Source organism: Meles meles, chromosome 20, assembly GCF_922984935.1.
Source record: "Meles meles chromosome 20, mMelMel3.1 paternal haplotype, whole genome shotgun sequence".
In the NCBI taxonomy this organism is placed as follows: Eukaryota; Metazoa; Chordata; class Mammalia; order Carnivora; family Mustelidae; genus Meles; species Meles meles.
In genome coordinates, this window is record NC_060085.1 from 44,981,911 (window position 1) to 44,999,355 (window position 17,445).

General features: G+C 38.5%; 1 pseudogene; it reads left to right on the forward strand.

The window, feature by feature from the left end:
- Nucleotides 1-9,627: 9,627 nt before the first annotated feature.
- Nucleotides 9,628-9,755, forward strand: LOC123933318 (annotated as a pseudogene).
- The last annotated feature ends 7,690 nt before the right edge of the window (nt 9,756-17,445 follow it).

Below are 17,445 nucleotides of genomic sequence, written 5' to 3' on the forward strand. Positions count from 1 at the left end.
AACAGAAATGCCACAAAAGGATGGATTTTCCTCAGAATTTTCAATGAATATCACATACACCTAAATGTGCATATCCAGTTTTAATGTCTTTCCTGGATGGCAGAATTATTGAGTGTTCTTTGATATACATGGACTTTGAAACATATCTGCCACTGACACATTTGGGAAAAAAATCACTAGCATCTTGCTACCAAGTGTGGGGCAACTCTCAGCTGCATTAACAGGACTGGCAAGGTTATTAGAATGCAGAATCTCAGGCCCTATCCTAGATCTAGTGAATAAGACATTCAATTTTAAAAATATCTCTAAATACTTCACACACTTTAAATTTGATGAGCACTGCTCTAGCTGTATGATATTTTAAATTTTAGGGTATGAATGTCATTTTTAAAATATTACCATTTATTTACCCAGTTTAGAAGGCAAGTGAAAATCATCTGAAATGTAAAAATTATGCATAAGGATACAATGCTTATCATAAAAATTGAGAAAAATGAATCCAGCATTAGGAGAAAGGATGTATAGTCAGTCACTGAAATTTTACTTATGAAGATTGTGATGGTATGGTAAAATATTTGTTATGTTATATTGAACCATAAAGCAGGAAACAGAAGAGTGTGTACAATAAAATCTTAACCCCAGAACCAATACTAATCACAGGAAAAATATTGGATGTAAACATCTCAATATAAAACTTCCCAAATATATGTGCATAGTGAAATAAAAAATACATTTGAGTAACTAAGGAAATGTTATCGATGGAAAAGCTACAGATATATTTCTTTAAGCCTTTTACTTCATGCAGATTATATCATTCTTCCTTAGGTACTATTTTCTTCCTTCCTACTCCAAGGACATAGTACACACATGACTCAGTTTTGGATGAAATAATCAGTGAGAGCTAGTGACTGAAGCATTCTCTGAATTTTGAGTGGCTTTGTGATAAAAAGTGAATTCTACAAACATTTCTCATGTTTGGGTAATAATAAAGTTTGATATGTACAACAGAGCCATTTTATAAAAGTTAATGAGCCCAGGACCCATGAACATCTTAGAGCCTGAAAATGGAAAAGGACTGTGTGAATAAAGGCAGCAAACCTGTAGCCTGAGTCCTAGTGTTATAGAAATTTCCTGCTGAAAATGTTTTCTAAAACCTCTCCAAAGTAAGGGTAAGTTTGTATTACCCCATAAGGATCATCTGCCGGCATACTCTTTATCCTTGGGAGTTCATAATCTTAGATACTAAGGATCATACTTACAAGGTTTATGGCTCATTTTTCTAGTTATCTAACACTATTTTCTTGTTGTGGTGGTGGTTTTTTATTTATTTATTTATTTATTTATTTGAGAGAGAGAGAAAGAGAAAGAGCACCTGAGTGGGGGGAGGGTTGGAGAAAGAAGGGGAGAGACAGAATCAAGCAGACTCCATGCTGAGTGTGGAGCCCGATGTGGGGCTCTATCTCACAATCCTGAGACCATGACCTGAGCCGAAACCAAGAGTCAGATGCTTAACCCACTGAGCCACCCACGTGCCCCTGACCTTCTTTTCTTTTCTTTTCTTTTTTTTTTTTTAAGATATTATTTATTTATTTGACAGACAGAGATTACAAGTAGGCAGAGAGAGAGAGAGGAAGGGAAGCAGGCTCTTCACTGAGCAGAGAGCCCGATGCGGGGCTCGATCCCAGGACGCTGGGATCATGACCTGAGCCGAAGGCAGAAGCTTTAACCCACTGAGCCACCCAGGTTCCCCCTGACCTTATTTTCTTTGTTAACATATTGTTACTAATTTTTATTATGTTTACAAATTCAGTCTAAGCCTTTTTCTTATCTTCTACTCTCTGCTTTTTTGGAATCACGGACATCAGTTTCGGCCTACTCCACTATCAATTACAATTACTGCTTGCTGCTATGCAAGTGCAAAAGATCTAATTGTTACCAATTTGCAGTTCCAATTACCTGGCTATGTCCTTGCCTTAAGGTACCTCATCTTAGTGCCAACTATGCAGTTGGCAGGAAAAGGGGATTTTATAGGATTTTTCTTAATACAAATATGAAAGGGTGAATCATTGCTACTGTTGTCATGTTCCCAAATGTACAGCAGTTCAAGTCACTAAATGTCGCATAATCAAAACCATACAGCTTTTTATCCTGAGAAGCTCTCTGGTCTGTTTTATGGGTATTAGCTATATAGCTGCCAAGTCCATTTCTAAGGAAGCCATATTGCTTAGTGTTTAAGAGAACTTTGCAATCAGTCAAACCTAGGTATAGGTAACATATACTGTCTTTGTGTTGTGAGAAGAATTAGTTAAAACATCTGTGCCTCAGTTTCTTCATTCTTTCTGTTCTTCTGAAATGCCATGTTCCTTCATGCCCCGGGACTTCCCATCAGTTTTTCTCTCCAGAATGGATCCCTCTCATTTTGCAGATCTCAGCTCACGTGTTCTCCATGCTTAAAGAGATCTTCCCCAAGAATTCCCTCAAATGTAGCTTCTCTTCTCACTCATGCTACCCACTTCATGTCTATTCCATTTTCCCTTTTTTATTTTCTTCAGACCTATCTGAAAATCTTTTGTAATAGTGATGAGACACATTACTATCTCAAAGTATGTTATCAATTTATGTTTATTTTCTGTCCCCATCACTCACTTCTCAAGTTAGTATCATGAAAGTGGGGAACTTACATATCTTTGCTTTGATATCCACTGCTCATTCCATTGAATATTATAAGAAAATATAGTTGCTCAATAAATACTTGAATAAATATAAAACAAGTGACAATTTTATCAACTTCATAGTGCCGTATTTTATTAGTTTTTTTTAAACTTCTTTTTTTTACTTTTTTAAAGATTTTATTTATTTATTTGACAGACAGCGATCACAAGTAGGCAGAGAGGCAGGTGGAGAGATAGGAGGAGGCAGTCTCCCTGCTGAGCAGAGAGCCGGATATGGAGCTCGATCCCAGGACCCTGGGATCCTGACCTGAGCCAAAGGCAGAGGCTTTAACCCACTGAGCCACCCAGGCGCCCCTTTTTTAAACTTCTTAATAGAAACCTGGTGCATGTTAAGTACTTGCAAATATGCCAACATCACACATACACCTAATGCTTATGAGTATGTGTGTATATATATATATATACACACACATATACATACATACATATATATATATGTATATTTCTGATTAGTAGAATATATACGTGAAGTTTCTGGATATTAAACAGTAGAGGACAGTTTTACTGTTGCAGTTTCTCAGATATAACTCTTTTCCTGCCAATTCCTGGCTAGACAATTCTTAAAAGATTCTGAAAAGCACTTACAGGCTTTTAACCGCTTACTACAAAGTTAAGATGAAGAGAAACACTGTATTATCTTTTCTAGTTATAGACTGGCATGTCTATCCCAAGAAGATGTAAGGAAGCTTGGAGATAGTCTTCCTGATTTTGTGTGTGTGTGTATATATATGTGTAAGCCACAGAGACACTTGTGTGTGTGTATATGTGTGTGTATGCCACAGAGACACTCTTCATGTGTTTAGCCTAATATTTAAATTAATCTTGTTCTTGTTGGTTTAGGAATGAGAGGTACTAAGCCTACCCGCTGCACACTTTCTCCAGGCCTATCTAGTTCTCAAAAATATCCCTAGAGAAATCCCAGTTTATAAATCATTGATTTAATCTAATCTTTCCATTTTGCAAAATAAGAACATATGTCCCTGAAAAGGTTATCACTTGTCAAGGTCACACGTGATTAGTAAATAGATCAGGATTCTTCCCAGAATCCCTAATTCCCACACTAGGGCTCTTCCTATTGTAACTAGATATGACCCTTATATTTGTGTGTACATATGATTTATTTATTCACTCACTCAACAGTTTTTTATTGATTGTTCACCGTGTGCCAGATACTCCGCTTGGCTTAGGGTAGAGTGGTGAACTGGTAGCCATAATTCTTTTTTCTTAAAGTTCTTTCAGTCTTTTGGGGAGTGAGTCATTAAAAATATATATATTCGCACTTAAAATAATTTAATTAAATTCATGCGGAGGAAAGTAGAAGAAGAGTCAAGGTCATTGGCAGCCTGAAGTTAATTTCTGAATGCAGCTCCCTCATACAATCATTAAACAACAAAAAATAATCACGTCTTGTTGTGACCTCTAGGCAACCCCTGTGCATGTTATATGTAGAATTCTCTTGTTTAGAGTGCCAGAAGCTTTTTTTTTTTTTTTTTGGCTTTGTTTTGTTGAGCAAAAGCCTATGTAGGTCGTTGCTGAAGGTGCTTATAGCTACCAAGGGGAAAGAATCCCGCAGTTCCAGTGCTGCAAAGAGGCTGTGGGAAAATCAGTTAGGGTTTCTAAGTCCTTCAGCATTTCCAGGCTTTTCCTGGACTCCTGTTCCCACTTGATTTTGGGGACTTGGGAAACGCTATGAAGAGTTCAGGGCTCATTGTCCTGGAGACAGAGCACAGTCATTTCTTCCCTACTGCTCCAATGACACACTGGAGAGTGAAGGAAATTTGGGATATCCTGCTACCACAGCGTCCACTTGGGTTTCCTTTGCAGACTCAAAATTTATGAGTTTTGTTTTTGTTTTTGTTTTTCATCTTTTATGTCACTGCTTCCCAGAGAAGAGGGATAAGAGAAGTTGAGGTGCACCCTTCTTTGGAGACCTACCACTAAACAACCTTCACTTCATATCTCATTCTTTCATTCTAACTCCTAGAATATACTTGGTATAGTGGTGTGGCCAGGAGAGGATGTGGAGGAAATGAGAGGTTCCTACTGACAATTTATTTTCAAATTTTTGTCTTATGCTTTCTCCTCCCTCTGAGTCTGCACTAAATCTTTGTTCGGGTTGTTTGTAGAATCCACTTGGTCATCCCTTCTATCAGGCAACAAATGAAACATATCAGCTACCTTGATAGTGAAGAACAAGTGGGTGAAAAATTCTTAGGGTTATATAAGAACATTTTTTTCCCAACACGTAGTATTTGATAAACATAGAGAAAAAAAGTGTGATTCTGCCTAAATTTGGTCTTACTAGTAGACATGCTACAAACAAAAAACAAAAGCATATTTTAATAGGAAAGGTTTATTATCATGCAACCTAGCTAATAATTCTTAAAATAACATCTAGTAATTAATATGGTGATAGCAGAGGGAAGTAAAATATAAAGGAGGGAGAGAAAAACAGACCAGATGAATCCAATAGGGAGCCAAGAAAAATGTGCTGAACATATGGGAATTTGGGATAGCACAAATCTGACATTAAAAAAAAGAAAAAAAAAAGCTGTGAAAGAGTAAATGATCCTGGGACAATTGGCTATTCATATGATAAAAGGAGAAAATGGTATCCTTCTGTTACATAATATGCAGATATAAATTCTGGACAGATTAAAGCCCTCAAAGCCAAAAAGTAAAGTTTTAAAGCTTTCTTAAGAGAACATAAAAAACATATTTACAACAGACAAAATAAGAGAAAACAGGAAGATGAGAAATTGGACTACATTAAAATTAAAGATATCATAAACAGAGTAAGAAGATAAGCTACATACTGGATGAGATATTTATAATGTAAATAACCAAGAAACAACTTATATCAAGAATAGTGAACAAAACAGTAAAAAAAACCACAAAAAACAAAAAAGCTAATGACCCAACAGAAAAATAAGCAAAGGTTGTTTTATGAAAAAGTAAATCCAAATCACCCATCCGCATTTAAAAAGATACATATCCTCAATAATGTTCATGGAAGCCATACTAAAATTGTAATGAGATACCATTTCATGCCCAGATTGGCAAAAATTCAAATTTCTGTATGTGCCAGTTGTTAGTATGCAGGAAAGAGGAAACCTCTCAAGCTTTGTCAGTGAGTGTCAACGGATATAGCTAATTCATAAAATAATTTAATTATACCTAGTAAATATGAAAGTATATTTTTGCTACAACTGAGATAGCGTATGCTTAGATCTTTAACCTAAAGCAACTCTTGCATAAGGCAGCAAGTACAAGAATGGTCACTTTTGCCTCCTTTTTAACAGCAGAATAATTTATACAGCCTGAAAATCTTTCAAAAAAAGATGACAAAATAAAATAGCATTTAGTCATACTATTGAAAAACATATATAAATTAAATGAGCAAGAATGACATGAATTAGATTGGATAGATCTCAAAAGCATAATGAAAGTTGCAAAATAGTTGTGTTCAGTGTGATGCCAGTTTTGGTTATTCAGAAAATATACGGAATAATAGCATATATTGATTATGGATATTTACATATGTACTAAAGCACCAAAATTTATAAGAGAGTGCTATACACCAAGCATCTGATTCTAAGATTTCTGCCCATCCTCATTCTCCATAAACAGGTCTGTTCTGTAAGGTCCACCCAGAGAGACTTTGCAGAGGGGGAGTGGGGAGGGATGGTAAGGGGGGAGGGTAGGAAGAGATGGGGGAAAAACTCTGGGCCTCAAATGGTAGTGAACCTACAGTGTTTCATTTCTCTACAAGCACAAAGCAATTCTGATGCAAACATAGAAAAAATATACATATCAAACCTGGACAATGGATAAATTGACTTATATTTTCATTTTTTTTTTCAAAGATTTATTTATTTGACAGATAGAGATTATAAGCAGGCAGAGAGGCAGGCAGAGAGAGAGAGAGAGAAGGAAGCAGGCTCCCAGCTAAGCAGAGAGCCCGATGCGGGGCTCGATCCCAGGACCCTAGGATCATGACCTGAGCTGAAGGCAGAGGCTTTAACCCGCTGAGCCATCCAGGTGCCCCTATATTTTCATTTTAACGAAAGAGTAAAAGCAGTTGCTATATGCCAGGTACTGATTAACTCAATGAATGATCTTTTTTTTTTCTTGTGTTTAAAATTTTTCCTACTAAAAATTTCTGTTATCTTTTTCAAATCTTGAAGGATAGATAAATAGTTATCTTTATTTTCTTTTATTTTTATTTTCTTTATTTTCTTATATTTAAAATTTTTCCTAAAAAATTTCTGTTATCTTTTTCAGATCTTGAAGGATATCCCCTTGCTTCTGCTCTGTCTCTCTCTCTGTCAAATAAATAAAGTCTTTTATAAATCTTGAAGGATATGCCTAGTATGATTTCCAAAAATGGGAGGGAATTTGAGGATGGGAAGGAGATATTAGTATTTTTATTTTCTATGTCTCTATACCTTTTGAACTGTTACATGTAGTTTACATTTCTTGGGAGTTAAAAAAAAGCAAAAAAATAATGTAATTACATTTATGATTATTGAGTGAGCATTAAAACAGTAAGAAAAACATTCTTATAAAGAAAACCAGAAAGAAGAAGGGCATGAACCAGACACTGTTGGCTGAAAGACAGTATGGAATTGTGAGATTAGTTAAAAAAAAAAAAAAAAAAAAAAGATAGATGATCTCATGATATCATAAATGGGTGTGAAATATGGATAGCTCCACATATCATGTAAAGTTTACTTGTCATTTGAGTTGTAGTCATGATCAAAAAGGAAGAAGAGTCTTCAAGCAGAATGTCTGACAAGAAATAGAGTTTAGAAATTTCTAGAAGGTAAGTAGGGTAGAAGTAAGTTAATGGAGCAGTCTTTTATATTTTGCCAAGCAACTTGAAATGGGTCCAGTGAGACTATGTCATGCGATCCCAGTCACGCTGGAAACCTAGATTATCTTGCCCACTGGAATTCCTCCTAAATGACATATTCAACAAGGAAAAGAATTGACAAAATCCTTACTCCCAGCCCTGCTGTGATGATACTTGGACTCCCACTGAGCCAACGTGAAGTGAAAACTCTGAGAAGGAAATCTGTTAGCATCAATTAAGTGATAAAGCAGTCAAAGTTACTGATAATGTGTGTGAGCATGTCTAACACATTCCTTCTTAATGAGGTGATCTTAGTTAATGCATTAATTACTCCTTTCAGGTCTTGTGCTGTAATAATAACAATGTCCCCCAGAGAAGTGCTTCTTGGTCCGCATCGGGTGTTACTGCAGTAAAAGTAAAAATAATCAAAGCCATCTTCTGAGTCTATCAAGAGACACACTTTTAAAGTGATTTTAATTCAAGTGATATCTTCCAAGGTTTCTTCACAAATTCACATTCGTCGCTGAAGATGATTTTAGGCTCACTTGTCAGCAGGTGTTGTGTACACTGTTGTGGGTCTACCAGGTATCCATTCTCCTTCCCTGCAAGCGAACAAAGCCTACTGTTACTGAGTTATTTCTCATGGACTTAGGTGTTTCAGGGCAACTGATACCCATTGTAGTTCTGTCCTCGCTCACCACCTCCTCAGCTCCCTGTGCAGTCCTGTTTGGTGTGCGAGCATGCTCATCGTTTGTTTTACACATCGAGCCCCACAGTCATTCTTTCATATGCTCCAGCAGGGAGCCTGTAAATGGCATTTCTTAGACTGTCTTGTTGGGTGAGTATTGCCAGTGAGAGCCAGTAGGTGGGAAATAAGGAGTGCTCTGGTTCTGGCAAAGGGAACCTCCAGGGGACTATGTATTCTAGCAGGGTGAATGGAACAGAGATCTCCTCGGTTGTTTTTACCCAGTGACAGAGTGGCCATGTTTTCAAGAGCAGCACTGTGTTACACTGACCTTCCCCTTGTGGTTCTCCCGGGTATGGGGGAGGCAATAGTGGCTTCTTGCAGTTACAGGCCCCGGGTCACTTGCCTGACCCCACTATCATTCTGTTCATGTAATAGTTTCACTGCAAAATGACCTGGTTTTTTTTTCCACCCAGGCTACTAATTGATTCTAAGAGTAACCCCATGGTTCTGCCAGTGATAGGCTCAAGCATGACCTCTTGTATAATTTATACCGATGAGAATACGGGACATATTTGCTATTGAAGTTTGGAATAACTTTTATTCTATTTTTTGGAACAGTTTATTTTTTTTTAAATATTTTATTTATTTGACAGAGAGAAATCATAACTAGGCAGAGAGGCAGGCAGAGAGAGAGGAGGAAGCAGGCTCCCTGCGGAGCAGAGAGCCCGGTATGGGGCTTGATCCCAGGACCCTGGGATCATGACCTGAGCCGAATGCAGAGGCTTTGACCCACTGAGCCACCCAGGTGCCTCTTGGAACAGTTTCTTTCCTGTAGTTTTTTCCTCTGGTTCTTTCTCTAAATACTGTCATGTGTTTCATTCCTGTAGTCATTTCATCACCCTCCTGAGGATTAAGTCTATACGCAGATGAAAGCAGTATCCAAAGACCTCTAGAGAAATAAATTTTGTCATTCCTGATAGGTACCCTACTTCTGGATTCCCAGGGATGAGAAGCCATAAATGCTCTCATTTTAAGTCATTATGAGATGGGATTTCTGTTACTTTCTACTAGCTGACACAGCTGTGACCTACTACATAGATGTCTATGAAAACAGGATCTAGATGGGTCAGCACATTGGTATGTTAAATTGCTCTACCAGTGGACACCCAGTGTCTCAGTCGGTTAAACATCTGCCTTCGGCTCGGGTCGTGATCCCAAGGTTCTGGGATCAAGTCTGCATCTAGCTCCCTGCTCATCAGGGAGCCTCCTTATCCCTGTGCCATTCCCCCTGCTTCTGCTCTGTCTCTCTCTCTGTCAAATAAATAAAGTCTTTTATAAAAAATTGCTCTACAAGCTTTGCGCAGTGGCAGTATCGTAGCCAATGAGGTTTATCCGAGGCGCGATTATTGCTAATTGAAAAAATTGCTCTACAGGTCTCACAGGAAGGACACAAGAATTGCTGTATCCTCCATCTCTGGGGATTTAGAGCCTGTAGTGGATTTGAGGGCTTCTTTTGGCGTTCACTTGAATTCTAAAGGTCTTTCTTATAGAATGTACCTTGAGAAAACCAAATTTACTACATTTGAAGGTTTGGGATAGCCAATGCCAAATATCCATTCTTTTAGGTAAAGAAGACTGCTCTAGAATTTCAGACTCAGTGGCTCAGGAAAAGTTTCAGACAGGTATTAGAAATCTAAGAAAGTCAGGGACAAACTTTTTGTTCTTATTCTATTCTGGGGGACTTTAGAGAATTTAAAGCCCAAGGTTTTCTTCTTCTCTCCCTGAAATACTTACTGCATTAACAGCTAGACTTTCTTCCCAGACACCCTTCAAAGTTCAAGGTCACACTTCAGGTCTATATCTCTCTCTGAGGCATCTCCTTGATCCTATCAGTTCCTAATACTCTTGATTTCACTTTCTAAATTTCCTTCCATTCAGTCACTTCATCCCAGCCTTTCGCTTTGTGGTAGCATACCTCATCTCACCCTGGGACCACCTCTCTTCCTAAATAATCTTTGGCTTGATAAGTATCTTTCTACCAACATAACTCATGTCTTCATGTTCATTTTATCCCCCCACTGACTTTGAATCAAAGTCAAGTCCAAATCACTTGGAATCAGATTCCAACTGCCTTTCCACTCTTATCTCTCTCTTTTTCTGACCTCTCCTCCAGTTCTAATCCTTACGTCCTAAATTTAACTGTGGGAATGCTCATTTATCCTCAACACATTCACATTTATACCTCTGTGTATATCTCATGCTGTTCTATTTCTCTGGAAAGCTTACTTTGCTACATTTAATGAATGGTGATCATGTATACGTTCAAAATCAATTTACTGAAAATTTTCTGTGTGCTGAACACAGTTCAAAGCATTGGGCGTTTAAAATGGTATTTGCTTGGGGCACCTGGGTGGCTCAGGTGGTTAAGCATTTGACGGTTGATTTCAACTCAGGTCATAATCTCAGAGTTGTGAGATTGAGACCAACCTGGGTCTCCTCATTGGGCGTGAAGCCTGCTTAAGATTCTCTCTCTCCCGTTCCTCTTGCCCCTCCTCTCTCTCTTTCTCCCTCTCTAAAAAATAAAATTAAAGTAAAATGGTACCTGTTCATGTGTAACTCCATGGAGAACAAACAAACATACACAATTAAATCAAATATGGTCCTAAGTACTACAATAGAAGTGTGTTTGAATCTCTGTGGAAGTAGGCATCAGATATCATCAATTTGTCTTTCAAAATTAAATCTAAATACTACCACATAATTTGAAGTATGCAGTCCAAACCTCAGACACATTTCTCACATTTCTGTATTCCCAGAGCATTTGACCTGCTGTGCTCCAGCTTTTAGGGGTCAATACCACACTCTAAGCATCAATTTCTTTATCTGAAACTGAAGGTTAGCATGGTATAGACCTGATAGAAGTGTTATAAGGATGAAATAAAACAATCAAAAATGCTTTAACATTCAATATATTACTAAGTATGTGTTCAGTACACCTTAGAGAGTATTATCTCTCAGTCTACATTATAAACTTCTCAAGGGTAGAGAGTGTATCATACACATTTTGTATTCCCCATTTGGGTCCTGGAGCCCACAGGGAGTAATGTGAAGAAGAAAAATGAATGAGTGAATAAATGAATGAATGAATGCCTCACTCAGTAATGTATACAGAGCCAGCCTTTTAGAACTGGTTTACACTGTTCTGTGCCTGAACTATTGACATTTTATTTTAGTACGAGAGTTCTTTCCCATTAATCAACTCTTACAGTAGAAAATGACTCTGACTTCAGGGACTGCTAGCAGGGGAGAATGTTAACAGACCTTTCAGTGGCTGCAGTTTCCTTGTTGCCCATTGATGGATCAAGAGCTAATTCTCAAACTATTTTCAAGCCAACCTGGTAAGTACATAATATTTACTCAAGCGACACTAAGCCATTTGGCGTGATTTCAGCAGGGGGAAAAAAGGGGCACTTTGAGGAAGAACTTGTGGTATAAATAGGGTTTGCTCATAATTGTATGGGTAATGCTTCTGTTCAGCTCCTGATAGAGAAGCTGGGAAATAGTTCTTTAGAACTAACTCTGTTTAATATTTTGCTTATTCTTTCTGCCGCTCTCAGTGCAGATCTGAGTGACAGTATAATCAGACAGAACTAAAGTATAATCCCAGCCAAGAAGGGGCAGAGGCGATTAAGCTGTATAGATAAAGCAAATGAATTCTAGCTCATCCAAAAAAAAATTGTTTGGGCTGCAAGACAATGGCCACTTCTTTTTTGTCAAGCTAGTGGAAGGTTTATCAGTGACAAAGGCTTGCTTAGGTTTATTTTTTGAATCCATTTTCCTGCATTCGTGATGGGGAAATGCTGAGAAATAGAATTCCTATATTCTGTTCATAATGGTTTTCAAAGAGGTTTCCATTTTTTAAGATCCATCCTCTCGTGGGTGGAACACTTTCACCTCCCTCAGGCACCTAAGTAAGACAGCAGTTCCTTTTGTATGTTAGGGAAGCAGAGAAATAGTTTTAAATTATAGCTTGGTTCATTGCAAAAGGCCCCCTAGAGAATTTGTTTTGAAATGCGGTAATTTGTCGTTTATGTGTCACATCCTATTTCTTCCACTGATACAGGTGACCAGTCAAAGGGTGCCTGTCAGAACGGCCATTGCATTCAAACTCAGAAAGTAAGGGTAGGGGGTCTGAAAGTGGGAAATGACATGATCTGACCCCAACTCAAAGAAAAGGAGATGGAGAGCAAAGAGCTGGGAGCAGGCTGAGTAAGTCATGGTGGGGAGGATTATGTTATGTGTTTACTCCAGTCACATAGTATCAGAAATGTTTATGACAGTCCAATATAAATGGTGCTGAATTGCTTCAAGGTCTCAAACCAACACCAGCCCTTACAATAATAACGAGATTAATTGAAAGTTGCCTGACCATGAACCAAATTCTTACTTTTAAACTTTATTTTTGGTCCTCATTCTATTTGTACATATCTCTGGATATATCTCTATCCAGATTAGGACCCTAAAGAAACTGAGCCTTAATATTATTTTTTTTAAAGATTTTATTTATTTATTTGACAGAGAGAGAGAGATCACAAGTAGGCCGAGAGGCAGGCGGAGAGAGAGGAGGAAGCAGGCTCCCCACTGAGCAGAGAGCCTGATCATGCTGGCTTTGATCCGAAGACCCTGAGACCATGGCCTGAGCCAAAAGTAGAGGGTTAACCCACTGAGCAACCCAGGGCCCTGATCCTTAATATTATTAAAAAAACCTAAATGAAATAATAGTTTTGTTTTTTTTTTAAGAGTTTATTTATTTATTTGACAGAGAGAGATCACAAGTAGGCAGAGAGGCAGGCAGAGAGAGAGGGAAGCAGGCTCGCTGCTGAGCAGAGAGCCCGATGCGGGACTCGATCCCAGGACCCTGAGATCATGACCTGAGCCGAAGGCAGAGACTTTAACCCATTGTGCCACCCAGGTACCCCATGATGGTATTTTTTTTTTTTTTTTACATTTTATTTATGTATTTGTCAGAGACAGAAGGAACAAGAAAGCATGAACAGGGGGAGCAGGCAGAGGGAGAAGCAGGCTCCCTTCTGAGTAGGGAGCTGGACTCGGGGCTCCATCCCAGGACCCCAGGATCATGACCTGAGCTGAAGGCAGATGCTTAACCGGCTAAGCCCCCCAGGCGTTCCATAATGACAGTATTTCATCAATAACTTCAAATAACCAGTTAGTGTTCAAATGTTTCTGAATGTCTTATGATTTTTTATAAATGTGCTTGAATTAGGATCCAAATTATGGTTGGTTGATCTGTCTCTGCTGTATCTATTAATCCGTAAGTTACTTCAACTCATTTCGCTTCATTGCCAAAGATCCTCGTTGTTGCTACTTAATGAAGCACAGGCCTGGCCAGTGGTAAGGATTAACAAATATTCGCAGAGCAAAGATACCTCCACTGCCCTGGTTTGTGTTTGGAATATAATTCTTTCCAGAATGATCGCTTTTTGTCTTTCACTTTCCTGTATCCACTCATTCACCTCTTTTACTCTGTTCTGAGTGCTGAAGAGGCAGAGGACACCCCGCCAGGCGTGCTCGCCAACCCGAAGGCCAGTCATTCTCTACTCCATGCTCCTTTCAAGCCTCTCACTCTTCCCCAGTTCACTGAATAAACCACTGCATGTTTTCCTCTGCAAGCGAGGACACTGCAAACAACTTGAAGCAAGAAACCCTTCTTCATCTCCGTGTGTTCAGCCTAAAACATATTCCATCACAGAGTTTACAGCAGTGAACATTTATGATTGTTGACTAAAACCATAACTAAGCCTTGTCCAATCGTCGGGGACAGGTGTGAAGATTAAGGAGAAACGCCCATAGAAAAGTTAGCATTTTTCCTCATGTATAGATTTTAGTTTTCACCAAATCGGTATTGCCTGTTTGAACGATTGTGTGCTTTCAGTTAAGAATGGCTGTGAGTCCTTTTGCGTCTGTCTTCATGCCGCCACTTTCTAGCACTTTTTAATTAGTGAACTCTAATTTTTCTTTTTGCAAAAAGGATGGTATTATGGAAAGTAGAGCAAAATATGTTCCCAGAATGCCTCAAAGGACACAGCAGAGCTAGGACTGCAGTTCAAACTGCAGTTCACTATAGGACTGTGCAGGAGTAAAAATAAACTGGCAGTCTGAGAAGAGAGACTACGGTTCCATTTCTCATCAATAGTGAAGAGCCCGGGGGCACCTGGTTGGCTCAGCCGGTTAAGTGTGTGCCTTGGTTCAGATCATGATGTCAGGGTTCTGGTATCAAGTCCCGCTTTGGGCTCCCTGCTCAGTGAGGAGTCTGCTTCTCCTTCTCTCTCCGTTCCTCCCCACCCCCCATGCTCTCTCTTGTTCTCTCTCTCTCCCCCTTTTCAATAAATAAAAAAATCTTAAAAAAAAAAAAGAAGAAAAAAAGTGAAGAGCCTGCAGAAGCATGGCTAAGGAGTCAAGTTTCTGTTTTTACATATATGTCCCTCTCTCCAGTTACTGCTCTTACTGAGAGTCTAGGGCAGGAGACACACCGGTAACAGACCTATCTTCTGTGGACCTACCTTACTCCAGCAGCAAGCTCCCATCCCAATTAAAGTCAGATCTGTTTTAAAATTCCAAGTAGTACTATTATTTTAACTTTCTAATGGAGTATCTGAAATAGGCACTTATATCCCAGTTAATACTTAGACTTCTCAAAAACTAAAGCTTCAAGGGATAACTTTTATTTATTGTCAGTTGAGCTGAAGGGTAAATATTGAGGCAGAAAACCCTTCTAGATAACGAAAGTGGAATGCTACTCAGAGATGGCTGACTTAAAATGAATTGGGATTCAACCTAGGAAGGTAAATATTAATGCAGTTGAACAAGGCTTGGGGGAAAAAAAGTATTTAGTAGTAAGAGGGTAACTGAAAAAGGGATGAACTAAAACCCTTTTAGATCCTAATAGAGTTATGAATCATCTGTTGATCTTTCTTCTCTTTTTCCTTCCAAATATATACTTTTTTCCTTGTTCCCAATTTTCAGAATTAAATTTTAGCCTATGGGGCGCCTGGGTGGCTCAGTGGGTTAAGCCGCTGCCTTCGGCTCAGGTCATGATCTCAGGGTCCTGGGATCGAGTCCCGCATCGGGCTCTCTGCTCAGCAGCGAGCCTGCTTCCCTCTCTCTCTCTCTCTCTGCCTGCCTGTCTACTTGTGATCTCTCTCTGTCAAATAAATAAATAAAATCTAAAAAAAAAAAAAAAATTAAAAAAAATAAATTTTAGCCTATGATGTGGAAATATTAATAGTCATATTAAATATGTGAATATTCTTCTATCACCATTTATAAAGATAGTCCTTAAACAAAATGGGGAATGAATAAAATTGGATTCTTGCTGATACAATCTAGTTGTAGAATAGATAGTTTGGTTAATAAATTTACTTCCTTTTTACTGTATTGGGATGAATATATTTGCCTGAATTAGAATGCAATAATAATTTTTTTTTAAAACTCTGGAAAATAAATTATGTAGCACTGGCCATTTTAAAAATCATTTAAAATCAATTCTATAGCATTTAGAGCAATGTTTGTAGGGGATAATATCAGGGCCTCTCTCTTCTCTTTGCCTATTCTAGAGGTCAGTGCCAAGGTCAAGACCAAATCCCATTCTCTTGTTTGAGCTCACTTGGTCCCCTCAGGGCAGGACAAAATTGCCAGAAGACCAATTTCCCCAGGAACGACCATCACCTGTGATAAATGGGAAGTTGTTAAGTCTGCAGCTTCCTTGCCCAACAGTGGGACAATTCTGTGCTATGTTCTGCACCATCTATCAGAGCATCCCCACTGTGATTGACCTGGAGATACAAGCTCAATGGCCCTGACTTGCCTTTCCCCCCTTCATGTCTTTCTTCCCCACTCCCTTCCTGTGCACCCTGGAATCACCTCCAAATGAACCACCAGTATCTAAAACCTCATCTAAAGGTCTGATTTAGTCAGAACTCAAACTTGGATAATGGTTCCCCATTATTTTGGAGTTCCATCAGAAATGGTAATTCACTAAAGTTGAAATAATTTCCTGGCTTCATTTATTCACATTAAAGCATCATAGTTTTGCCACACCAGCATTAGCATCTGCACTATGATTTACTCAATAGCCATTCTAAGTTAGTTTAAAATTGATTCACTTTTTAATTTAGTATTTATTGTGGTAAAATTATGCATGAAATCACATTGTAATATGATAGCAATACATAATTTTTAAATGTTTGCTCATGTATCATCTCAAATGATATCAAGCTTTCCAAAACCCTGGCCTACAGTACAGATGAGAAGCATGCATATTTTCTCTGTTACTGGCTTAGGACGCCACAGGTGAGAATTCTTAAGGTAGAAAGGTAAAGTTTTTTACTAGATGCTTCTCTTGGAGTGTTTGAGAATTCTGCATTTCTTGTTGGATGATTTCATCTAGATTGAAAGTGTCCATCTTGAGTTATGAACTCCTACTCCCCAGGAACCTTATCTAGCACTTCCGTATTAGCATCCAGGGCAATGGGATCAAAAGGGAGAGATAAATGTGGTGATAATAGCAGTTATTGGCACTCATTATATGAGCATTGTGGCATTTCGTTATGAATATATAAGATACTGGGGCTCCTGGGTTCCTCTCTTGGTTAAGCATCTGCGTTAGGTCATGCTCAGGTCATGATCCTAGAGCCCCAGGATCAAGCCCTGTATTGACTCTCTGCTCAGTGGGGAGTGTGCTTCTCCCTCTAACCCTCATCCCAATTGTGCTCTCTCTCTCAAATAAATAAAGTATTTTTTTTAAAGAATGTATAAGACAGAGAATACTGATATTTTGGGGTCATAGCCAAAAGACAAAAATTTTCTTCTGCTGTCACGTAGCAAAGGTCTTTATTTTTTTGGAAGGAGGGTTTTACATTTAAAAGGATATTGATCTTCATAACACAGCTCAGGACCCAAAGTCATAAAGCCACTTTTCAAAAGAGAATTAATATCTCATTTTTTTCTAAAGAAGCACTCCAGATTTCTTTTAAGTGGCAAAATTTGTTTCTCAGTGATTTGTCATTACTAGTTTGTGAACCACATGTTGCTTGTTACCAAGAAATCAGATCTATTTAATTCATGAACGGTATTATGGCTCTAGTCCTGGA